Raw genomic sequence first — 27,085 nt, 5'->3', positions numbered from 1 at the left:
GCAAATAGTATGGCCTTGTCTGATGCTGACGAGATGACCTTAGGTCCAGTGATGATGTTTGAGATAGAACGCACGCTTCTGTTCAGGATCTTGTGTTTTTTTATTTTTCAAAACTGGGAAGAAGCAAGCCGCTCTCAGCTACTTCGGATTTAACGGACTGAACATATAGCTCCCTTGCATTTTTATTATTCTTTTACAATGGTTGCTGGCATTCCTGAAAGCAGCTTTAGTCTCAGTGCATCTATTACGTTGGTAGCTATTGTAAAAGCGATTTCTGTGCGCAATGGCTGGCTATTAGGGTTTTGTTGGAAGGTTTTGGATTGTATAACTTGGTCTATGCTTACAATTAACCATTCGGTCAAGTCTGATACTACGGAGGGCACATCCTATTTAAACATGGAATGCAGGGGTACATCAAATATAAATGCACGGAAGCTATCGCAGTCAGCCGTAGAGTATCTAGATACAGTACTGTGGAGATGCACGTCTGAGGACTTATTTCATTCGTTTTTATCTTAACTGATAGAACCGAGGGGGTTGAAGATCCCAGAGGAGCCTGACGGAACATGAACATAGCTCAGTGGGGAGTTGTGAGAAAAAGGGCTTGAAGGCAAGCACACTGACCGGAAGTATCGGACACACCGGTGGGTTCGTGAACAATCTAACTGAGGTCATAGGCAATGGCGACATCATCTGTCTTGTTTGAGTGAGTCAGTCATTCAACATTGTGGACATTAAAGTCACCACAAATGCGGATGTCAGCCGAAGGATGAGCAGACAGGATGTGGTCAATTTCCTCAGATATGGTCTTAAAGAGAGTAACTCCGCTGTTGTGGGGGCGATAGAGGGCAAATATAAATGCCGGTGTATAAGCAAGTGCAACCCGGAATCACATATACGGTAAATTAAGGTCTTCACTGGAGATATCCCTACACACGGAAAACCATCTTTAATGTAGGCACATATCCATGCCCATACCGATCTTGGGCGTCTGATGAAGATGTAAAATTAGAGTATCCTTTAATTATTAACTCTTCGAGGGAAGTGGTCGGCACTATGCCAGTTTCGCTTAGGAAGAATATGTCCGGTTTTGTCTCCTGTAATTTAGTTCAAACCTCTAGGAGGTTGGAATGTAGCCCCTTGATGTTGGAGAAGGAGACATGGTAGAAGGGGGCTACGCTGGAGGATGGTGTTCTATGTTTATTTTTTGTTTTTTTTTTCTTGAGATATTTCTTGATGAGAATTTGGGATTATTGGTACAGGTCGCTAGACCTGGTTAACGCAGGACGGAGAAGAAAAAGCAGCAGAGAAAAGACAGGATTTTTTGTAGCACATAAGGTAACGTCGTAACAATAAACCACTAGCATGACATCAAGATACTCCAGCAGAAATTACTGCATGGCCCAGAATCAATTCACCAGATGACAATACAGCAGACGCAGTACTTGGATTTGCTGATAGGACAGCCTCCTTAGTGGTTAATCCAAAGATCAGGTCCTTACTAGTGACATGACCACAAGGATAGACATAGAAACAGAAAATTTCCAACATCTCAGGCTACTGTTCACGAAGTACTGCCTACCTGGAAAGCAGGTTTTTCTTTTGCTTTTGTCAGAAAAAATCACTCATTGGAAATGAGGACTGAGGAGCAAATAACGAGAAGTAGGAGTAACGAGAGCTGGCGATAACGCATCCACAATGCATTGTCTACTCTCCAATTTAGAACTAGCAATTGTCTTCAAGTGGTTAAGGTTTCTCTGTACAAGTTCATATTTCCAAGAATAAGCTGGCATAAATATACTTTATATAATGCTAAATCTGAGTATATGCAACTTGCAGTATAATATGATCAACACTTCATTCCCTTTGTAATTTTTTTCAAATATATTCAAAGATGATAATGACAAAAAATGGGGATAAAGTTTACAGAATATACAGTAGTCAATTGGACAATATCGTAATAATTGTTAGTACTAGAAATTTGGTAAATTCGATTACTTAAGGGGACGGCGCATCAAGGACTTTTTATCTTAGATGATGATATTGTATTCACCTGGAGATTAAAAATCCATATATAGATGAGTGGTCCCTGTCTCTTCAAACTCACATATATCTGCGACCAATCACTTTTTTAGAAAACTTTACGTGTTTATAATAAGATATTCACCTTCTGATTATATCATAAATACACGTAGCTAAAAAGAATATCTCCCTAACATTTTCGTACGTAATTTAGTTCCAAGAGTGTTATTGTCAAGAAAAAACATATTTGTTTAATGTTCAAATTTCCTGTTAAGATTCCTAATTACTATTTTTGCTACTAAAGGGTCAGAATAATAATTGTTCAGGCTTCTCATGTGGTTTTACCGGAAAGCAACAATATAACACTTGTTTGATGTGCTTTTTCCTCCAGCGAAATACAGACAACATACTGATAAAACAGCAGTTATTCATTGCGGCTTTTAATTGTTATCATGGATGACACATGGATGAGCAGATCAGCAAGACAACACCATGATTTTGCGGGATCTCCTGAACAGACGACTATTAACAGCTAAAACAACTAAATCGGCCTGACTGATCGAGAAATGACTCAGTATCAAATCCGAGATATTCCGGTCTTTCATGCACACTATGAGTGAACCTAACAGGGAACTTTAATATTTGATATCAGTGACTACAGATTCAATGTGGCATCCTGTGGTAGTCATTGTTGGTGCGATTCCAGGCAACGTTATAACTGTTTTTTTTTAACAAAAATACTTTCATAGTAAAACTGTCGCACGGATCGTGCGATATTTTCACCCTGTGACGGACCGAGCCAGAAAGCGGAGGGATCTATCCTTGCACCTCTGTTGTTCCTAATATTCATAAATGACCTCCCTGACAAAATTGACTCTGAGATGGGTATATGTACTGACGACACCACGCTCTATAATATACACGACAGGAAAACAAATGGTCACATAATTAAGAAAAGACAGAAACACTAGAGAATGACATCCGATCTGTAGTGGAATGGGGGCATACATGGATGGCCACATTCAATGGTGCCAAGACTAAACTGGTGTCCTTCAATAATTACAAGAAACCTTCTCTGCCACCAATAGCAATGGTCAGTGACTCTGAGTACATCTTTCAAACACCTCGGCCTAACGTTCACAAGAAACATGAGTTGGAACAATTACATTGACAGCATTGTCAGGGCCCCTGTGAAGAAGGTAGGCTCTCTCTACCGTGCTAGAAAACTACTAACACCCGAAAGTATCCTGTACCTCTATAAGTCCGCTATTCGCCCGTGTATGGAGTATTGCTGTCACATTTGGGCTGGTGCATCTGCTACTTGTCTCTCGCTCCTAGACAAGGTTCAAAAGATAGTCGCAAATCTGATAGGTGCTTAAATGGCATCTAAGCTTTAGCCTCTGTCCCATCGACGAAATATTGCATCCCTCTCCCTGTTCTACAAGTATTTTAATAGTGAATGTTCTGTCAAACTGCAGACACTTGTGCCCTCACGATGTAGACACCCTCGACCTCGACAAACCCGACAGGCAGCTAAATCCCACCCCCACACAGTAGAGATCCCTAGATATAAAATATCTTTTTACGCCAGTAGTTTCTTCACCAGAACCGCTAGACTCTTGAATTCGATTCCAGGTCCCTGCTTCCCCAATTGTACTGACATGCAGAAGTTCATGTGTAACGTGACCCTACATCTTGCTGGCCAACTCCCTAAATAGTACCCCACTAGTGTTTGTCCCTGACAGTAGCCCTTATACACTAAAGTTGCAATTTGCCTTGTTTGGAAACAAGTGACTTGTGAAAAAGTAATTATTTTTTTTTTTTAATTTTGATAAAAAATTAATTTCACATTTTTATTATATTCTTTCGCCTGGCGATATTTTGATAAATAAGCGACTGGATATAGCCAAAATCTTACAACCTGAGCCAGGGTATCCAACATGACCTTTATAATAGCGTAAATCCAGTGGTTTTCATAGATGACACTGACAAAAATCAATGTTTGTTGAGTGTGTATTGATCTCAATATTGGAATCAATTTACACATGAATAACTGTGTCCAGTAGAATTATGAAAAACATTCTAAAATAACATTTTATACGAGAGAACTAGAAATAGAAAAATTATTAAAATAGCAGGAGTTAAAGGGCTTACAAGGTATTACCATCAAATTCGCCCTATTATTATAACCATAAATAAATAAGCCATTATTTACTATGGCAGGAAAATAATAGAATTGATCAACCATCAATGTAGCTAGTAGTTTCTAGATACACTTCTTCACGTAAGCATAAAATAATAATAATCCATAATCTTCCCCAAAGGCGATCCCCTGGCATTGTAAAGGAAAATATTATAACAAGTGTTTAATATTAAACTGAATCATCAGTTCCGTTCAGATGATCAGTGGTGCCAGTAATGAAAACGATGTCGGTTGTGTTAGGCCCAGTCGAAACTAATGAATTCAATAATTATAAAATTGTGAACATAACAAAAAAAGATTTTTTTTAAATATAAATAGGAAACATAGGAATATTTTCACGATTCTAGTCAATATATAAGCGACCAGGCTGATTATAAAAAAAATTAAATATTCTACTTAGTCAATATACCTGGTGAATAAATTCATGAATGCTACAAACAACTTAGAGACATTAAGCATGTAAAATACATCTCTAGCGGGATAATTCAAATCACGGTTAAATATCTTGAATCAGGTTCAATACCCCACTCCAAGAAATAAAAATATTAAAAATAAAATATTCGGAGAAACAAACAACTAATTGGACGAACAATAACTAGTGAATTAATTATAACAATTAGTTTAAAGTAAACGTTTGCCATTAGTGGGTTCTTTTATATAATATTACATTTTCAAATACATGATATGCAATCATATTTACTTGTATCAAACCGGTTGTGAACAATGTTTACTTCAAACAACAGTTAGGAGCATATCAGTTTCTTTATACTACTTTTTAATAACTATTAATTCTTATATTAATCATTTACTGGATAAATAGTTTTTTTGGTTTCGATCGTTACGTCAGATTAAATTTATGTCTAATAAAATCTGTATAACATTATGATCACAGAAATCCAAAATTACATCGTACGATCGTATTGTTTCATTCTGCTTACATAGAGTACTAAGAACTTTGCAGCTAATTCTACCCTATGCGACGAAGGCCATCAACTCCCCATATTTCCTCCTATAACACAGAACAAGCTAGGTAACATACAAATATCCGTGCATGAGATCGCCAAGCTAATCAAGAACCTTGATTCCAGTAAAGCAACTGGCCCTGATGGCATCCCAATTATAGTGTTAAAAAAGCTTCAACCAGAACTCGCTCATATACTTACGAAACTATTTAAGCGCTGTCTTAAGGAGAAGTGGTTTCCGACTCCCTGGAAGACCCCATCAGTTAGCCCTGTATTTAAGAATTCAGGTGATAAGTCATCTCCCTCTCACTACAGACGAATGAGTCTCCTGTGTGTTATGAGTAAGTTGTTGGAATCCATATTAAATAGAGAAATAGTCAACCACCTCAGCAGGAACCACCTTTTTAGTGAGACACTATGGTTTCCGCTCTGCAAGATCTACCGCAGATGTGCTGACGGTTATATCCCACAGGATTAGTGAATCTCTTGACAAAGGCTTCATTTCTAGCGCAATTGCTCTTGACATATCAAAGACATTCGACAAAGTATTGCATAAGGGTCTACTTCACAAGATTTCCAGCTACGGTATAACTGGAAATGTTTTCCCAATCATTAAATCATTTCTCTCCGATAGGCTCATAAGAGTAGTGGTAGATGGACAAAAATTGGATGCCTGCAATATAAATGCTGGATCCCCTCAGAGGTCAATCCTGGGACCAACTCTCTTCCTGATCTACATCAATGACCTCCCTAAACACATACTTAAATCATTCGTTGACATCTATGCTGATGACACGACCATCTACGGCAACACATCAAAGGCTGTAAATGACAAAGTTCTCTCTGATTCTCTCTCCTCTGATCTCGAGCCCGTGGTTCAATGGGGAAAGACGTGGCTGGTTACCTTTAATGCATCTAAAACCCAGCTCCTATCCTTACATCATCAACACTCTGATCCCCATCTGACATCAATTGGGTTAGATGGCTTTCGTATGGGTGAGGCTCTGTGTTTTGCAAGCTTCTGGGTTTGACCTTTACTCCTGATCTGAAATGGAACACGTACATCAATTCTGTTGCCAAGGTCGCTGGAAAGATGGTGAGATCCTTCTACCGCTCCAGAAGATGTATCACTACTGATGCAATTCTCTATCTATATAAAAGCCAAGTACGTCCAACTATGGAATACTGTTGCCATATCTGGGCAGGAGCCTATCCTGCCTTGAAAGAGTACAAAATAGACTTCGTGGCTTAGTGGGGATGCCGTTTTCTCTACCCTTCAACCTCTCTCCCACAGAAGAGACGTTGCGAGCCTATCCTTGTTTTACCGTTATTTCCATGGCAGGTGCTCGTCTGAACTCCAATCTCTGGTCCCCCCTCGCCAATTTTTCACGAAAAACACCCGTCTAGCCGAATCCACTGTAAAACATTTCCCCCACTCTTTATCTGTGCCTAAATCAAAACGATGATTCGATGAACAAATCTTCTTTCTTAGAACTTCACGCCTGTGGAACTCTGTTCCGTCTGCCTGCTTCCCACCGGACTACAACTTGGATATCTTCAAGTCCAACGTTAACAAATTCCTAAGGAACCGCCCCCTTAAGTAAACACTTCATCAAATCTCCACACTAACGTAATGTACTTGCAATAACCCTTATCCCTGAGTGGCTTCCGGGCCTTGATAAGTGGCGATCAATGTATTACTAATATCGATGCAAATATAATAAAATATTATTATTCCCCAGATTATCTCTCCTGTATACGTAAATTGTGTATAAATTTAAAGTATAACCCACACGTCTTTTTTTTCCGCATGCCTGTCGTAGGATTATGTTGTAAACAAATCCCTGTAATAATATTATTTGCATGTTTACTTCAGCTTACTTTTGTGCGGAGTGAAATTTATGGTATTTTATATTGTATTAATATATAATTAAATAATTGTGTTTGACTTCTGTAGACAGCGGGCACGCGTAAACAACAGTTTATATATTCTTATTTCTGATGAGAATATAATATATGGTTCTGCTCCTATGACTTTACAGCCATCACATGGGTCCTTAGCTACGAGGTGTATTTTGATTATATACAAATACGTTCGCCACTCTAAATAAACTATAAAAATATTTAAAAAAATAAAGACACATAATAAAACTGGATAAAATAATACGTCATATATCATTTTTATTACTGTTCTATTTTTAGTATTATAATTTTTACTCTCCTATAATAAATTCAGAATCCGCGTTTTATGTAACGGTAATACTTGCTACTCTATTGTTTTTTTTTCGGAAAAATATACAAAATAATTGCATTCGTTGTATTTATACAACAAAACGAAAAAGAAAAAAAAATGAGTGAATGCTCTTTGCATTGACATTAACTCAAATCAAGAAAGAAAGAAAAAAAAACAACGTATACTAAAAAGTACGTGAGCGGTAAGCGTCTTTAGTTACCCGCCTTTTATTTAAGAATTAAATATAAGATTGTTATTCTGAGTCATGGGTAAGTAATTAGATGTAACAGCTGGCGAGAATTGGCGCGTCAATTTGACCTTACCAGTGCGTGTCTGCTTGGGTTGTCTATTGTAAGTTGCGAAGGTTGCAAATCCGTGACTGGAAACTAATATGCACATTTATTCTAGAGAGATATGTTTAATTACCTTACGGGTACCTTTTCAGCAAAAGCGGCAACAGTTTTATACATCGTGTTGTATATAAAAAAAAAACTGGCTAAATACTCTATCATATATATAATAAAATAAACTCGATTTCCGCTTGTTTATTTTCTGTTATATTTTCTAACTAAACGGTCATATATTTATCTGTTCCGTTCGAAAATTCGGATTAACGCTTTTAAGTTTGTTTCGCTGTCGTTACTATTTCATTATATTTTTATCAAAGCAGTCATAGTCAACGATGTCCTTTTATAAAGACAGAATCAGCTATTTCAATTCTTTTTTTGATATTCAGTCTTACTACTCCCCGTATTTCTGTGAACTTATTGTTCGTAAGAGTATTTTATTTAAACTGATTATCTGTTCTATTTCATGTTTATGTTTTTGTTACTATTGCATCAAAGTAATGACCGTCTACCTTTTTCATGATTCTAGTTTCATGCAATATATTTTATTATTAATATTTACACATTATACCTTCTTTCTGTTTACATTCCGTTCCTATGGAAAATAAGCCTAATATACCAGAAGTGCATTACGTATTATTTACTTGATCGGCTAAACCCCCAGGTCCAATCTTACTTAAAACATATACACAACTCGAAGGTGATGTGTGTAGTAAAGTAATAGATCTATTGTGAGAGAGTATGTGGGTTCATATTATGATTCACACTGCACGGAGACTAGAAAGACAGAGGGGAAGGCAACTTACGACCATCAATTCAGGGTTGACGAAGCCAGGTAACATTTAGTTTTCGTGCTGATTGAAGAAAGCAGAATTCGTCCTGGGGGTTCGGGTGATCTTGGTTGATTATATATATATATATATATATATATATATATATATATATATATATATATATATATATATATATATATACTCGCATTTGCGGCGGGCGTTGCTCGAGTGTTAAGAGGTATATGTTGAGCAAGGAAAAAAAAGGCAGTCATTTTTTTTAAAGTTTGACCCCTATTGGGACTCCTTAACATATATTATTCTGGGCTCAAATCAAGATATTAAGTTCGATCCATGGCCAAATAACCTATATCTAAATTTTCAAGTGTTTAGACACAAAGTTGTCAGAGTAGTTTGGTAGAGTTCTCAAAGGTCAACCCTTTGACCTTTGACACCTTAACAGCGAAATTTCTGACCGAAAACTGATCACATAGATTTTCCCAAATATCAGTACCCTGTATATCAAATTTCGAGTCTGTAGACTTAAAATTCACAGAGTTGTTGCTTAAGGAAATGTACACACACAGACAAACACACAGATACACAGAGAGACAGATATACCGACAAGTTCACTTTTATCTATATACTAGCAATTCGGCCCGGCGTTCCTGAGCAAAAAGAAAACAAAAACGGCCGATTTTTTAAACCTTGTGTCCTATTATGACACCTTTACATTTAATGTTTTAGGCTCTAATCTGGTTATTAAGTTAGATCCATGTCCAAGGAACCTCTATCAAAAATTTAAAGTGTTTAGATCCAAAAGGGACCTATATCTAAAATATCAAGAGTTTTGACCAATAATTGTCGGAGTACTTTGGTAGAGTTCTCAAAGATAGAGTCGTTGAACTTTGACCCCTTAACAGACAAATTTCCGGCCCAAAACCGATCACATAGATTTTCCCAAATCTCAGTACCCTGTATCTCAAATTTTTAGCCTGTAGACTTTAAATTCACAGAGTTATTGCGTAAAGAAATGTACGCAGACAGTCAGACATACAGACACTTTCACTTTTTTAGATACACTGGCATAGATTCCCGGCGTTGCCCGGGTATTTGGAGGTATACGTTGAGCAAAAAAAAAAAAACATACGGTAAATTTTCTTAACTTTGCCCACTATTATGACCCCTCAAAATTCATTCTTTTGGGCTCAAATCAAGTGAATAAGTTATATCCATGTGCAAATAAACTCTATCAAAAATGTCAAGTGTTTAGAGTTGAAACTGTCAGAGGGGTTTGGTAGTTTGATTCTCGTTGACACTTAGATCCAAGCCCATGGAACATATATTTAAAATTTAAAGTTTGTAGACCAAAAATTGTGTGAGGAGGTTGGTAAAGGTCAGATTGTTTAAATTTGACCCCTTAACAGCGAAATGTCTGGCCGAAAACAAATTGCTTCGATTTTCCCAAATCTCAGGACCATGTATAATACATTTCCAGTCTGTAGATGTAAAAGTGGCAGAGTTATTGCGTAGGGAAATGTAAACAGATAGACAGATACACGGCCACAGAGACAGTCACACAGACACACAGACACGTTCATTTGTATAGATATACTCTGCTCGGCGTTGCCTGGGTATTTGGATGTGTATATGTAGCAAAAAATAAAGTGGTAGTAGGAAGGCAGGCTCGAACCCGTACCGCGAAAGAGGAAATGAACGGGAAAAAAACCTGCCGTCTTTGCGATTACGGCCACCGCAAACCTGAAGTGACTTACGTTTACATGAAGGTCAGACAATCGAAAGGAGGGGATATCTTTCAAAAATATCTTCGAAAAAAACGAAACCCCCTGTAGAAAAGTGCTTAGTTGAAGGTGAAGATGTTAATGTTATTTGACCAATTTTTCGATATTTTACGTATGAAAAATAGAACTTATTAAAACTAATGATGTTGGTGAAATATGTCCAAAGTTTTAGGCAGAAAAGCAGACATACATACATACATACATTTATATATTGGTAATTAAATTTTTTTGACCCAAACCGATGAAAAAGCTTGTCCTACCTCTGATTACATTTTATGTAAAATTTCAAATGTTTGGAACAGAAATTTTCTGAGCAATTAGGTAGAGACCGCAGAGGTCAATTTTTTCAAACCTTTTACCCCGATTATGACCCCTTAAAATGTATTGTTTTGGACTCAAACCAAATTATAAAGTTAGATCCATGTCAAAGGAACCTATATCTAACATTTCAAGTGTTTAGACCCAAAATTGTCGGAGGAGTTAGGTAGATTTCTAGAAAGAATAATCGTTGACCTTTGACTCCTTAACAACCAAATTTCTGGCCGAAAACCGATGACAAAGATTTCCCCAAATCTAAGTTCTCTGTCTATCAAATTTCGAGTCTGTAAACTTAAAATTGACAAAGTTATAGCATAGGGAAATTCAGCTTTATATTAGAGATGAATGGAAATGTTTAAAAACATACGAAAAGTATAAAAGCTTATAACTTTTCTTTATTCGTTTTTAATTGGTGACGTGCAGGAATACAAACTAATATTATGAAAAAAATTTTTTTTTTTAATTTTACAGGTACATATTTTCGACAGTTCCTTCAGTCTTCATCGGTATATATATATATATATATATATATATATATATATATATATATATATATATATTAGTTTAGCAAGTAACTGCTTGATAAACAAAATGTTACTTGCAAACTACTCTTCAGTAATGAAGCCCTAGGTACCGCTTGAAAAAAAAAAACAATTTTAAATTTCCTCACCAAATATTTAATGCATCCGTTTGGAATGGTGATAATCATAATCTCCCTGTTCTTCTGTTTCATTTCAGATATCATTTTATATAATTTGATATATTATCTATTTAAAACAATCTTTTGTTGACTTAATTCCTTAAGAGTTTTCCAACCTGGTAACTATTCTTACATCCATGACATAACATTTAATAACAGTCCGGTGGAACTATTTATGTTACTACTACTCTTTATTTCTAACAGCATCAGGCTGGCTGCTTACTAGAATTATTGATGCTAATTCAAACGTTTTATATTTTCTTATTGCTTGCACATTGATTTTTACAGAGAGAGATAGAGAGAGAGGTGGAGAGAGAGAAAGAGAGAGAGAGAGGGGGGAGCGAGAATAAGGAATGAAGCCATCGGTATAGCATTAAAAAGTAAATTTTAAATTTCTTCACCAAATATTTAATGAATTGCTTTGGAATAGTGATAATAATAATGTTCATGCTAAATTTTGTGACATTTGTTTAAATATATTTTGATACACCGGTAACGATTAATTTAATCAGAAGTTTGTTTACATTTTGAAATGTTCCGATGTTGTCAGTTGTACGACTGAGGGAACCGTTATTATCCTTACAAGAATCTTTGCGTGTGTGACCTATATTTTATTTATTTATACATTTTTGCTTGAACTTTGAGCATTATTTCGTTATTATGATTTTATCTGTTTGTTTTTTTTTTGTTGTTTTTTTAGATGGATATTTTCTTTTTGTGCCGGGGTTTTTGTTATAGGTAATTATTAACAGGGAAAGATGTGAAAGTCCAAATTAGCACTTGTGGCGATAAACAAAAATAAACAAAAAGCTTCAGCGTGTACGTATCTCTCATGGAATGTTGTAGATTGAAATGTTATTTGGTGCTAGTGCACTTATTGATCCGCGCTAATTTTAAATAGTACTTTTAAGTTTAATTAAAGATTTACGATGCCTGTTCTTATGAAAATGTTTGTTCAAATTACACGCGCTATAATTAATAGTTTTTTCTAGTTTAGTTAAAGTGTTACGATAGCTTAAACTTATATATATATATATATATATATATATATATATATATATATATATATATATATATGATACCACTTTCTTTCACAGGGCTATTATTTTCTTGGAATTTCCAAGATCTCTTTGGTACGTAATTAGAACAAAATAATACTTTTCATTATAACCAATATATTAAACGATCTTGCTGGCTTTTTATTTCCTACAATTCATTTATCCACGAAAATGTTTACAATAAAGAAAAATGTTGATGGAAGTGTGCATTTTGAGGTGTTTCTATCTCTTAAAATATATGCGTATAAATGCAAATATATTAACATACACAAATATATATGTGTGTGTGCGCGCGTATATATGTGTGCCTTTGTGATATTGTTTGTGTGAAATCTGTTTTGCATAATATTTGTCGCTGACCTTATATATGTAAGGAAGAATATATTTAATGAAGAATCAAATTGAACATCAGTGGCTAAGCTATCGTTAAATTTCTTAAACATATTAAGAGCGTCATAAAAAATTCGCGAATTTTGTAATAATGAATAATATATTAACTATTAAGGACAAGTATTACATGATAAGGTACGGTAGCAAGAAAAAAGAAGAAGATGTGTTACATAAATCCCTCCCGGACAATACCTTATGACCATGCAGGTTGGGATATACTGGTTTGTTGAGATTAAAAATTGTTGATTAGATGAATGTTTACATTGGAATTAACTACATCAGTCAATGTTTATATAAATATTATCAATAAATAGATTCGGAATAACAACAATTACAAATAGCTTTACAGTATGACCTAGGGTAGACACCTATATTGAGCACACGTGGTGGGTGAGATTTTTAGTTCGATCCATTAGCTTGAGCCAACGATAGAAGATCGGTTTTTCAAACAAATCGATGAAGCTGTTAGCGGCAACAGACTTAGAAATGTAATTTAGAACAGTCGTTGTAAATTCTCTGAGATGGGAGGATTCCGAAATAAAGATATATATATATATATATATATATATATATATATATATATATATATATATATATATATAATTATATTTTTACTATAATAATTATTAAATGCCTACAGACAGTAGTGGTTCATCCTTTCAGGAATCTTCAGTGCAGGGTGTAACGATTAATACCAGTCGAACGATTCGAACCCCGCATCACGAGACATCTCTGGTTCGGCTTAGCGAAGACTTAATCCTTCCGGCTACCATTAACCGTGTGAAATAACGTCGAATTTAAACATTTTAATTTTAAATGTTCATTTACGTCAGTCAGAGAGTGATCTAATCGTTATACAATGAGCTATGCATAAGAGCTAAGTTGACCGACTTTTAATTTAACTGAAAGTGCTCAACGATACAAAAAAAACGAATTTCTTAAAGGGGCTGTCACAATTATACTTTTTACTATAATAATTATTAAATAGTATATATATATATATATATATATATATACACACACACACACACACACACACACACATATATATATATATATATATATATATATATATATATAGGGTGCCCGTAAAGTTACTATACAGTCTTACAAGTTACTATACAGACACCCTGTAATATATTAACAGTACGGCAAGATATTGTATTAAAATATTTATTCGTAACAAAAGCAATAAAAAGAAATAACACCTTTATATTCATAAAAATCTCAGAAAATACACGTGTTACATCCGAAAAGACTGTAACAATCAAGGCAAATAATTTCTATGAAAAATATTCAAATTGGAGGCCTTCAGCTCCAATACATTCTCGACAACGTGGCACCACACTCTGACAAACTTTGCACAAATCACGATCAAGTATTAACTATTAAGCCAAATATAATACAATAAAACAATATGACTGTATAGTAATTTTACGGACACACTGTATATAATATAAGGATAATAATAGAGGAATATATATATATATATATATATATATATATATGTGTGTGTGTGTGTGGGTGTGTGTGTGTGAGGGTATATATATATATATATATATATATATATATATATATATATATATATATATATTCAACGTTTTGGGTTAGGTCCTCTCGCAAATAATATGGAAACCTTCATGCCAATTCAATAATTCAAACTTCTGGATCAGCAAGAATGGGAACCGTTGGAAAAAGGTATGATCCGAATTGATGTTTATCACCCCAACATTTATAACGTATGTCGATTTAAAAGATATTCGTGAATGCATCCCAAAAGATCACACATATACACATTTCAAAAATATACCTACATCTCTTCAGCATGACGATATAAGATCCGTTATCCTAGTGCCGTTTATATACACACAATTTTATAACATGTGTATTTATTCTAGTAATTTATATATGATATATTTTATGATATTTGCTATACACTTGGAAATGATATGAACGAAGCCTCAACAATAATCCGGCACTCACATCCATATTTGCACATCCTATACTTGTTCCAATGCCTTAATTAAAAAAAATTCTTCTTATTACGTATTCTGTTTCCATTATTGTATATTTTGATACTCGTTATACTCCAAGTTAATTTAAAGTACAAGTAGATAATCTTCTATGATAGCTCAAAACTTTTATGTTCCATAGATTGCACACTATCAAAACAATCCACGCTATGGATTTTATCACATTAAAAGTTGTAACATAGTGTGAGTCCTTCGCAATTTTTTTAGTAGTCATTTCACTCATATAAGAGCCGGATATATGCAAGCATGTTGGTCTGCAACATGCTCTACTGTTCTTAATAATTTAGATAAAATTATTTCATTATACCAGCTTATTAAATAGCTAGCGTAAAATGTTATGTTTCGTATTAACTAATAGCTAATACATGATATTTATTCTCATCACTAATATTACAATTATTGAAGGGAACGTATCAAAACGATCTCAGAACTCGTATAAACATGCTCTATTAATGCAGACACCTATTATGAATTTGCATTGAAGCACAGAAATTAGGAACCTCCAACTCCACACTGGACCCTCATAACCACCCCTCTCCCTGACTGTCCTTTGCGGACAGACCCCACACTAGACGATCTGAAAATCACCCTTTTCTCAGGTGCATGCTATCATAAGAAATATTGACACTTCAAAAGCCTGTCGACCTAATATAATCCCGGCTGTGCTATTCAAAAAGTACTCCGCCGAATTAGTTCCAGTTCTATCCAAACTTTACAACAAATGCCTTAATGAATCTTTCTTTCCCGCCTGCTGGAAAACTGCTTCTGTCCTACCAGTTTTAAAGCATTTTAGCGAAAGAACTGACCCATTAAATTATCGCCCCATTAGCCTCCACCCAATTTCTTACCAAAACATTCGAGTCACTAATTAATCAAGATCTAGTCCATCACCTTACAGATGCTAAACTTCTGACCGACCAACAATACGAATTTAGGCAAGCCAGTTTAACTGTAATTTTCGAACGTATATAGCATTCACTGGACAAATCATGGGAGTGTAGAGCGATAGCTCCAGATATATCTAAGGCTTTTGACAGAGTATGGCATGAAGGTCTGCTTACGGAAATCAGATCATACGGTACCACTGGAGGAATACTTAACATAATTAAATCTTTCTTAGATAAGAGAAAAATCCAGGTTTTGCTTGGCGGTCGTACATGTAAACAATATGATATGAATGCGGGAGTGCATCAAGGGTCTATTCTTGGGCCTCTATTATTTCTAATATTCATAAATGATTTCCCTGACAAAATTGTTTGTGAGATGGTTATATCTGCTAACGATACCACGCTCTATAACAGAAACGACAGGAAAACAAATGAACACATATCAAAATAAATGGCAAAAAGAGTAGAGGATGACATCCAATCTGCAGTCTAATGAGGATAAAAATGGATGGCCCCCCTCAATGCTGTCAAGACTATACTTGTTTCCTTCAATAATTACAAGAACCGATCGGTACCACTAATAGCAATGTCCATATACTCTTTATCTGAAAGTACATCTTTTAAACTCCTCGGCCTAATGTTCACGGGAAACATGAATTGGAACATTTACATTAAGAATATTTCCAAGATCGATGAGAGGAAAGTAGGTTCTCTCTACTGTGCTAGAAAGCTACTAACGCCTGAAAGTATCCTGTAACTCTATAAGGCCACCATTCACCCATGTATGGAGTATGTTTGTTATATTTGGGCTGGTGCATCTGCTACTAGTCTCTCGCTCCTAGACAAGGTTCAAAAGAGAGTCGCCATCATGATAGCTGCTGAACTGAACTTCAGCCTCTGTCCCATCGACGAAAAGTAGCATCCATCTGTCTCTTCTACAAGTATTTTCAAGTTGAAAGCTCCGACGAACTGCAATCACTCGTACCCTCTCGACGTTAATGCCCCAGACAAAACCGACAAGCCGCTTAACCACAACTCTTCACAGTAGAGATCCCTAGATGAAAGAGAGCATTCTACTCCAGTAGTTTTTCCCCCAGAACACTAGACTTTGAAATTCTCTTCCGGCTTCCTGTTTCCCCAACTATACTGACATGCGGAAGTAGCGTGAATCGACATCTTACTGCCCAACGTCTCACATAGTACCCCTGTAGCTTATGTCCCTGATAGTAGCCCCCTACATCAAAGTGGCAATATGCCTTGTTTGGGGTGAATATGTAATTAATAAACAACTATAACCGTAAAGCGTGTTTTATTTCCTCGATCAAAAATATGCATATCTATAAAAGTGAAGAAACGTATACTCAATGAATTTTTGATTTACATACATGGAAATTGGTATATAGTGTATTAAAATGTTGAAAACATTCTATTCAGAAAAATTCATCAAAAGCATCAAAATAGAAACTTGAATATCATCGGATGTATGTCTTTTTCAATGGTTTTACGAATGCGCATGCGCGACTTGTTGATATTAGATTAAGAATAAGTGGGTTGGATAAATGTTTAAAGATCATGTCACGCTGTTCAAATTGTCATCGTACTTGATTCAGCGTCTTCTATCTCAGCTCGAGTCCTTTTTTTACTTACAAAAAATGAACTGCTCATAATAAAACGTAATATCCTTATGCACATGTTTTAATTTGCGTATTAATTGAAATAGTGAAGTATTGTGTAATGTGGTTATTGTTGTCTCACCCATAGAATTCAACTAATAATTATTAATTAGATCCAGTGTATGTGTTAACTGAACCTAAACGATGCAGCAGAACTTTGCAACAAAGTCTTATATTATAAAAGACAAAATATAATAACTTGACAGTTTTTATTGAATTTTCTTTCACGTTTTAATGTCTCTAGTAGTTTTAAATTACGCACATGTATTTGAGGAAAAATTATTTTCATGTATGATGAACACCTGTTTGTGAAGTTTTAACTACATTTTGATGTTCATATAAAGTTATGCCAATAATAATGAGCCAATGAAAGAAATATTTTGAAATTCTTACTTCTTTATAGATAAATTGACATTGAAGATTTTTGTTTTTGGTCCAAATTCCACTAAAATTAAAATTATTTTTCGATATAAAATTTTTAGTAGCATAGAATGTTGATTTTTATTTTCGTAAGGGGATATATATATATATATATATATATATATATATATATATATATATATATATATATATATATATATATATTGCCAAGGCCGCTGGAAAAATGGTGGGATCTTTCTATCGATCCGGTAGATATCTCACTGCTGATGCTATTCTCTATCTATATAAGAGCCAGGCACGTCCAAGGATGGAATACTGTTGCCACATCTGGGCAGGAGCTGCTAGAAAGGACTTGGCCTGCCTTGATAGAGTTCAAAATAGACTTCGTAGCCTCGTAGGAGATGTCCTTTTCTCTTCCTTGCAACTTCTATCTCACAGAAGAGATGTTGTGAGTTTGTCTCTGATGTATCGTTACTTTCATGGAAAGTGTTCGACTGAGCTTCAATCTATGGTCCCCCTCGCCAAACTTTCACAAGAAACACTTGTCTAGCTGTAAACACTATCAATAATTCCCCCCACTCTTTATCTGTGCCTAAACCTAAACGTAGATTCCATGAACAAAGCTTCATTCTTAGAACTGCACGCCTGTGGAATTGTCTTCCGTTTTCCTGCTTTCCGGCTGACTACAATATGGTTGTGTTCAAGTCTAACGTAAATAATTTCTTGATGAGCCGTTCCATATAAGTTATCAAATTTACCAAATTTTCATTACTAATGATTACTATATTGTCCAATTTCTACTGTACACTCTTTAACCCTTATCATTGAGTGGCCTCTTGGCCTTGATAATGTGGTGATGCCTGTGTAAAAAAAAACTGCACGCCTGTAGAACTCTGTTCCGTCTGCCTGCTTCCCTCCGGACTACAACTTGGATGTCTTCAAGTCCAATGTTAACAAATTCCTCATAAATAGCCCCCCTAATTAAACACTTCATCAAGTCTCCACACTAACGTAATGTACTTGCAATAACCCTTATCCCTGAGTGGCTTCCGGCCTTGATAAGTGGTGATCACTGTGTAAAAAATTTATATATATATATATATATATATATATATATATATATATAGAGAGAGAGAGAGAGAGAGAGAGAGAGAGAGAGCAAATAGTTAATAAACCATGCTAAACCACTTTGAAAAAGAGTTAAAACATTTGATTTGAATAGGAAAGAATAAATAAGTAGATTGTCCTTAATCCGCGAAGTTTCGAATAAATATTTCCTTCTAATCAGAGGGTAGGCTTAAGCAAAATGCGGGATCGGATTTTGCCTGCAAAAGTATTTGATGGAACTACAAGTAATCACAGATCTTACTTGATAACAAAAGTAAAGCAGAGCGAATAGGCTGAAGAAAAATGTGATTACATGTGAATGGATTGTCTGGTGAGGGGTAAAGTATACAATGACGGTAAAATCCAGAAATGCAGAAGCCAAGATAGTTGGTTTAATTTCCATTCGCACAAGTGTGTATATAGGTGTGTGTGTGTGCTTGTGTGTGTGTGAGTGTGGATGTCTGTATGAATGTGAGCATGTGTGTAACTTTAATGCGTACCGATAATGTTTACTCAAGTTATAGAATTTTTAGTTGACGTAAGATATTACGGCTGATTAATGTTGAGCAAGAAAAAATAATAAACGGTGATTTCACACTTTCAATGATCCCAAAATAATGGATACATTTTTTTGTGAAATATGAATTAACCAATATGGTGTAGTACATAAGTTAAGTAAATGTAGCAGCGAATACATTTTCTCTAAGCAAGATTGATTTTAGAGACAATGAATCTCTGAGCGTATATACCATTCACTGAACAAAGCGGTGTGTGGCAGAGCGGTAGGTCTAGATATATCTAAGGCTTGTGACAGCGTATGGCATGGCGGTCTCCTCAGGGAAGATTAGACTATACGGTATCACTGGCAGAATACTTAACATAATTTAATCCTTCTTAGATAAGAGAAAAATCCAGGTTGTCCTCGACGGTCGTACATCTAAACAATATGATATAAATGCGGGAGTGCATCAGGGGTCTATCCGTGGGCCTCTATTGTTCCTGATATTCTTTAATGACCTCCCCGACATATATGGTGATGACGCCACACTCTATAACAGGCACGACAGGAAAACGAATGAACACATATCTAAAGAAATGGCAAAAACACTAGAGGATGACATCCAATCTGTAATGGAATGAGGACAAAAATGGATGGTCACATGCAATGTTGCACAGATTAAACTGGTTTCCTTCAATAATTACAAGAAACCTTCTCTGCCACCAATAGAAGTGGCCAGTGACTCTTTATCTGAGAGTACATCTTTCAAACTCCTTAGCCTAAAGTTCACAGGAAACATGAGTTGGAACAATTACATTGAAAGCATTGCCAGGGCGGCTGCGAAGACGGTAGTCTCTCTCTACCGCGCTAGAAGACTACTAACCCCCGAAAGTAATCCTATACATCTATAAGTCCGACATTCGCCCATGTATGGAGTATTTCTGTCACATTTGGGCTGGTGCATATGCTACTAGTCTCTCGTTCCTAGACAAGGTTCAAAAGAGAGTCGCCAATCTGATATTTCCTGAACTTGGTATCTATGCTTTAGCCTCTGTCCACTCGACGAAACGTTGGGTCTCTCTTTCTGTTCTACAAGTAGTTTAATGGTGAATGCTCTGGCGAACTGCAGACACTTGTGCCCCCACGACCTAGACACCCTCGACAAACCCGACAGGCAACTAAACCCCGCCCCCATACAGTAGAGATCCCTAGATGTAAAAGATCTTCCTACTCCAGTAGTTTCTTCCCAGAACCGCTAGACTCTGGAATTCTATTCCATTCCTACTTCCCCAACTGTAATGACATGCAGAAGTCCAAAATGTAACGTGAAACCGACATCTTGCTGTCCAAATCCTTGCATAGTACCACAGCAGTTGATGCCCCTCATAGAACCCCCCTACACCAAAGTGGCAATTTTCCTTGTTTGGGGTGATGTAAATGTAATAAAAAAATAAAAAATAAAGGTTTAGCTCATATCCAAGGCAATGGAGGAAACCCTAGATGAAGATCTTCGGTATTTAGTGGAGAGAGGACAAAAATGGATGGGCACACTTAATGCTGTGAAGACTAAGCGCATTTCCTTTTATAACTACAAGAAAGCTTCTCAACCACAAATAATCCTGACTAATAATGCATTACTTGAAAGAAGCTCGTAAAAACTCCTCGGATTAAATTTTCTGGGAAACATGAGATAAAACAGATACATTGAGTTCATTGCTAACGCTTTTGCAAAGAAAACGGACTCTGTCTACTGTGCCAGAGAGTTTAATCTGAGAGTGTCCTGTATCTGTATAGAGCAACGATTCGCTCATGTATGCAGTATTGCTGCAACATCTTGGCTGGTGTATTTTCTACAATTCTCTACCTCTGAGAAAGGGTTTAAAGCAAATTGCCAACGTAATAGTCCAGCGCTATCGACTAGGTTACAACCGCTGTCCCGTCGGCGAGATATTGCTTACCTCTACCAGATTTACAAGTACTTTAATGGTAAATGCTCCGAAGAACTAGAAACCCTAGTATTACCTCGTTATAAATACACCCAACAAGCACCAAAATCCCACCCCTACACAGTGGATATACTTAGATGTCAGAAAGCCTTCTACTCATAGTTTCTTCCATAATATTGCTAGACTTAGGAATTCCCTTTCAATTTCCTCTTTACCCAACTGTAGTCATGTGCAGAAGTCTAAGTTTAATTAAAACAGACAACTTTCAGTTCAGCTCTCATCATACTACCTGCTACCAATTATGTCCCGAATATTAGCTCCATACATCAAAGGGAATGTGCCTTATTTGAGGTAAACACGCAAAAAAATGTCAGATACGTGATGATTCTATTTAAAGTAATTATAATTGCTTGCGTTTTCATATTATTAATTTTTTATCGATATTTTGATAATTCATTCATCTATTTTAATCGAAGGACTAGGAACGGTGTCTAATTTCCATTTACTCTTTGGGAAAGACGCCCAGAATTTTATTCAGATGTCTGCATTACAATTGGTCTCTTCAAATTGGTAAATTGAATGACTGATTATGAGGCAACGACAATGTGTTACACAATTTGCTATTAATCCAAATATATTTGAAGACATAATACTAATATAGCTGTGTTAAATTAAGTTTTTTTGAATAAATTCACAATGAATGTTTTAAATAATAAAGAATTAATGAACAGATTAAAACCAAAATAAAAGGCATCTCAATCATATATCATATGGTTATGCATTCCACAAAATCTCAATATCAATTAACAGCCAATTTTATTAAGCTATAATTCTTGAAATTGAATTTAATAATAAGCGAAGTGTGTTGTTATTAAACATTCTTGAAAGAGAGTGTTATATAACTGCTAGCGGAGGGTACCCGGCATTGCCCGAGTGTTTGGAGGTAAATCAAAACTCCGAGGGGGATAAAAACGTTTTGGTAGGTGAGAATGAGGATCGAACCCGAACCCTTGAGGCAAAGTGTGAAAATAAAGTGCGACATTAACAATTGGGCCACAACGACATACAAACGGAGACACGTTTAAATTTATTTAATTACTTAGATTTGGCAGGTGCACGTTTTAATGACTTAATGAAGTCAACTTTGACTGCGGGGTTTTTCACTTACTGCGAGAACGCTTTTTTTAGGTGCAGGTTTTAATGAGGTCGACTTTGACTGCGGGGTTTTTATTTTTATTTTCCCCAGATGTGTGTTGGGGGAGGGGACCAGCTCGCCTTGTCAAATTTGAATAGCAATTGTTTGATATAAGGAAAATATTTCCACATTTATCAAAGCTGATTGATTTTTGACATTTCCGCCGATAGAAGGAAAATACCGCCAGAATTAGTGTCGCTTTTATTATAGGAAAAAGCCGAATCCACACGCGGCGAGCGAAAACTGTTGAATATTTATCTTCCCGAAGTCGAGCAAATTAAATAGACAAGCGAGCCCCGTTGTTAACTCGGAGATATTACAATTTATATGTGATATAAACAGTTTTAAGAAGTTGCGAGCTGACCGAACGCTTCTCTGAAAAAAAACTTTCTTGGACATACACAGAAAGCGAACATACATACACACATTTTCGCTTTTATACGTATAGATAACCAAATTCCTGTTTTGGTATTTATGAATAAGGTTTTTGGATGCAGTTTATTGTCAAGCTTGTACAAAATAAATATATTGGTTTATGATAGAAAAAAGTATGCAGGGACATTTAGTAATAAAATTTATTGATATAACATGCTATATTTACTTTGTTTTTATCAATAATAAATAATATTATGTAACTGATCTTATGTAAGTCTTTAATAGGCGAGACACCCACCTGAACATTCGGAAACACATCATAAGCTAAAATTTATTTCAATAAATATATAACGGTGATATTGATTACAATAATATGAACTACAAATTGTAACCTGCTTAATGAAAAACTATGAGAGAAATAACAAAATATATGAGAAAACATCACAGAGGACTTGATAACTGATCACGGAAACAGTAAAATTGTAAGACACGGTATAATCCCCCTAAACCACGGTAGTATTAATACTTCTATCATACTAAATCGTTTTCAAGGTTTATAAAAGAAGCAAGTAACAAAGATTGCAGTCACACAGAAAACCTATACTCGATAACTTAAATGTTTACCTTGGCGAGGCTATCAGCTACCCAAATTCCAGTAAAGATAATGCATTTAAGCTAGGAAAATAACAATAACAACCACCTTTTCCTAGGGTTTCCAAAGAGAGAGAATATTAGAAAACTGAAGAGACTAGTTGTCATTCTGATGCAAGGGAACGCAACCAATTTCTGTCAATAAGATATCTCTTATGAGAGCCTGTCTAGAAACAACTAGTGCGTTCATATAATAATAATAATAATAAGAAGAAGAAGAAGAAGAAGAAGAAGAAGAGGAAGAAGAAGAAGAAGAAGGCTCTGATAGCATGCTGACTGAATCCACGTTTAAAAGAACGAATAATTATTACCGATTCTACCTGAAAAAAAACAAACAAAAGAAGAATTGAACTAGTAATGATGGTGTAGAAATCAGAAATAGAGACTTCGGAAAATACATCAGTCAAACCACAGAAAGCAACCGTGCAATGGAACAATATAGATAACAATAAAACCGCAAACAAATGACGATAAAAAGTAAGAAGTGTAAGAAGTGCATTAACAGTTCAGAAGAAGTATAAAAGAAAATAATCAGGAAAACACTTGCGCATGTTTAAGATAAAAAACATGTACAGAGAAAAAAAATTCTACTAATAGTCAAACTGAACAACACGGTAAGAACACACAGCATTAAAGCTACAACAGATAAAAACGTAAATCTCGACCCTCTGACCAAAGAGATAAAACGATAAACCAAATAATAAGTGAATGAAGCAAATTAGCAGAAAAAATATTAAGACAGACGACCGCTTCGATAAAAAAAAGATGCAGTGAGACATCTGCAGAAGATAGCACCTTGAATATGCGGACAAATGGTTCAAACAAAAACAAAGATTGTATCGGCAAAAAATACCAATTATCTTAGAATATCTAGGTATAATCAGAAAAAAAAACTTAGTCTAAGTTAAAAGAGTGAATGCCATAATAATTAACACGAAATATCAAATCTGTAACATTTGCCCCAGCAAAAAAAAGAGTGAATGTTAAACAGACAGAAAAGAGAAAGCAATATGTGAAATTTACTAGAGAACTTAAAAAAACATTGAACAATGTAAAAATCAATATAATTCCAATAATCATAGGAGCATAAAGAGTTAGGAAAATGGCAGTATAAAGCACACTCAAACCTTCTATATGCAACTGAAAACAACTGAAATATTAAGAAAACCTCTCGAATGTGGAATTTAATTTACATGCCTGGTAGGAACTTACTGGTCGTAGAGAAAATAAGTACAACAAACATTTGTTTTTACGTAAGCATAAGTTGAAAAAATTATAAGTTAAATTCTCACCTGCTACCTCCAAAATGTACTGCCGATATAGGCTAATGTAAAAAGAAATCTCTTAAAGTAAAAAATAAGACCAAATATGAAATCACTAATCAGACTATAACTATCTAGTTATAGCCTGAACGCAACTATAATATTAAGGAACACTCTCGAATGTGGAATTTAATTTACATGCGTGGCAGGTACTAACTGGTCATATTGAAAATGAGGGTAATATCTTGGTGAGGCATACTGCAAACCTAATTCCAGTGGAGACCAATAGTCATTGGCAACGTGAAGTCAATGGCAAACGACTGTTACCATAAAGCAAATTTATTTGCAAATGTTACTAAAAGAGGCAATCGTACCGGTAATCTAAACAGAAGTTGCTATCACTTCGACTCCAGGGAGAATCAGCATATATTGCGTAGCCAATCTGTAATAAAAACATTTGTTTGAAACCCTATTTAGTGAGATAATTATATTATTAACCCCGGTATAATAAATGTGTACATATGAATTCATTTAATCATCTTAGCTTAGAAACGAGTTGTTGTACATTTTAACTATTCATAAATTATAAACATTTCTTTATTAAATTAATTCCGTTTCTAGTGTTCTTACATATATGCTCATCTATGAGATTGAAATGTTTTAGGTGCACACCTTCATATTTTATGATATTGCTTTTTTATCTTAGCAGAAAGAGCATCCGTGTCCTTTTTATTATTCATTTACTGTGACAGCTGGCATAAACCACCGTGGTTTGCCATTGCAGGCGTCCAATGGTACGTATTAAAAATCAAAACATTATAGCAGGAAGCAGATCGGTTTAATTACAGTGTGTACGCGATTTAGCGTTGAAAATGTGTCCTCCGCTGGTATTTGTAAAAATCAATTGAAAGGTCCAGAAGGAACTGTCAATTTGTAGGTTCAATTTATTTTATCAATTTATTCTGTATAGGTTATCAGGTGCTTTTTTCAGGCAGTGAAATATTGCTTTGAGATAGAATTTCCACTTTGAATACTTTGCCTATAAGACCAAACTTAGATTAAATTAAATAGTCTGCGTCGCCCTTTTAATTCAGGTAAATATGCTACGATCTGACCGGATATCAAATTAATTGTCTTTGTTTAAAATCTTTTCTTCTCAAGTAAACATAAGGTACACACGCACACACACACAAACACACACACACACACACACACACACATATATATATATATATATATATATATATATATATATATATATATATACATATGTACTGTGTAAGCAAAAACAAACTTCAAAACAAGGTGTTGGTGGCAACAAAAAGTGTATTTGAATTTACGTTACAATTGTTTCTATGTCCACTTCAACGATTTCAAGCATTATGTCGTTTGAAAATTTTCAAAACCAGCATTTCTTTAGACTTTATTAATAGGCACACTTTTGGCAATGGAGCAATTTTTGAAGCGAAGTAAGGAAGGGAAATCCTTAGCTAGAAAGGCATGCGAGAAACATCTACCTTTGATGTGGTTATGGAAAATCCATTTAAATATTAATATATCGCCTAATTTTCGTATCCTTATTTAAGAGCAGAGTCATGACAAGTTTCTACATGGAGCCCTAACTATTTAAAATATTTTTTTTATTATTATTATATATCCAGTTCTTTGGGTTCCTAAATTAGATCTTGTTATTTCTTTGTCACCCAATACTTTATATTTTTAATTTTTGTTTCGATATTATGGTCGTAACAGCCTTGCAAAAATGTTAGTTTTAGTTTCGTATTAGTGGCAGGTAATGCTTATATATATAACTCTCTCTCTCTCTATATATATATATATATATACATATATATATATATATATATATATATATATATATATTAGTTAGTTAGGCGTCCTGTGTTGCCCAACGTTTCCCAGCACTGTCCAGCATGTACGCTTAAACATGTCTTAATTTATGCAGAACTCTCTATTGAATATGAAATATTACGATGGGTGACTAAATATAGTGCAAAACTTTGTTGAAAATTCCAAGCCTCACGTTTCCTTTTTTATAACCTTCGTTTATTTCCTGTCTTTTTCCATTACAGCTGTTTCATTAATGAGTTGGCAATTTTACGATTTATGTTTCCGTAAAAATATCCTGTCTCCACCAACTTCTTCAGATGTTTATCCATTAGATATTTACAACAAATGGTATATTTTAAACATGCTGGACATCGTATTCGGGTAAAAAGATTTCCACAGCCATGCTTCCTCATTCCGTCCATC

At 35.1% G+C, this 27,085-nt stretch overlaps 1 long non-coding RNA gene across 1 annotated transcript in view; it reads left to right on the top strand.

The window, feature by feature from the left end:
- Positions 1-27,085, top strand: part of LOC145288247 (uncharacterized) — a 215,351-nt gene that overhangs the window by 134,690 nt on the left and 53,576 nt on the right. Inside the window, exon 2 of the long non-coding RNA XR_013869276.1 lies at positions 25,524-25,608. This is a non-coding gene — a long non-coding RNA (uncharacterized LOC145288247). The remainder of the gene's footprint in view (positions 1-25,523; positions 25,609-27,085) is intronic.

Source organism: Euprymna scolopes, chromosome 11 (genome assembly GCF_053919585.1).
Source record: "Euprymna scolopes isolate OS-2025 chromosome 11, ASM5391958v1, whole genome shotgun sequence".
In the NCBI taxonomy this organism is placed as follows: domain Eukaryota; kingdom Metazoa; phylum Mollusca; class Cephalopoda; order Sepiida; family Sepiolidae; genus Euprymna; species Euprymna scolopes.
The sequence above is the reverse complement of the archived record's forward strand: the minus strand, read 5'-3'. Positions and strand labels throughout refer to the sequence as shown.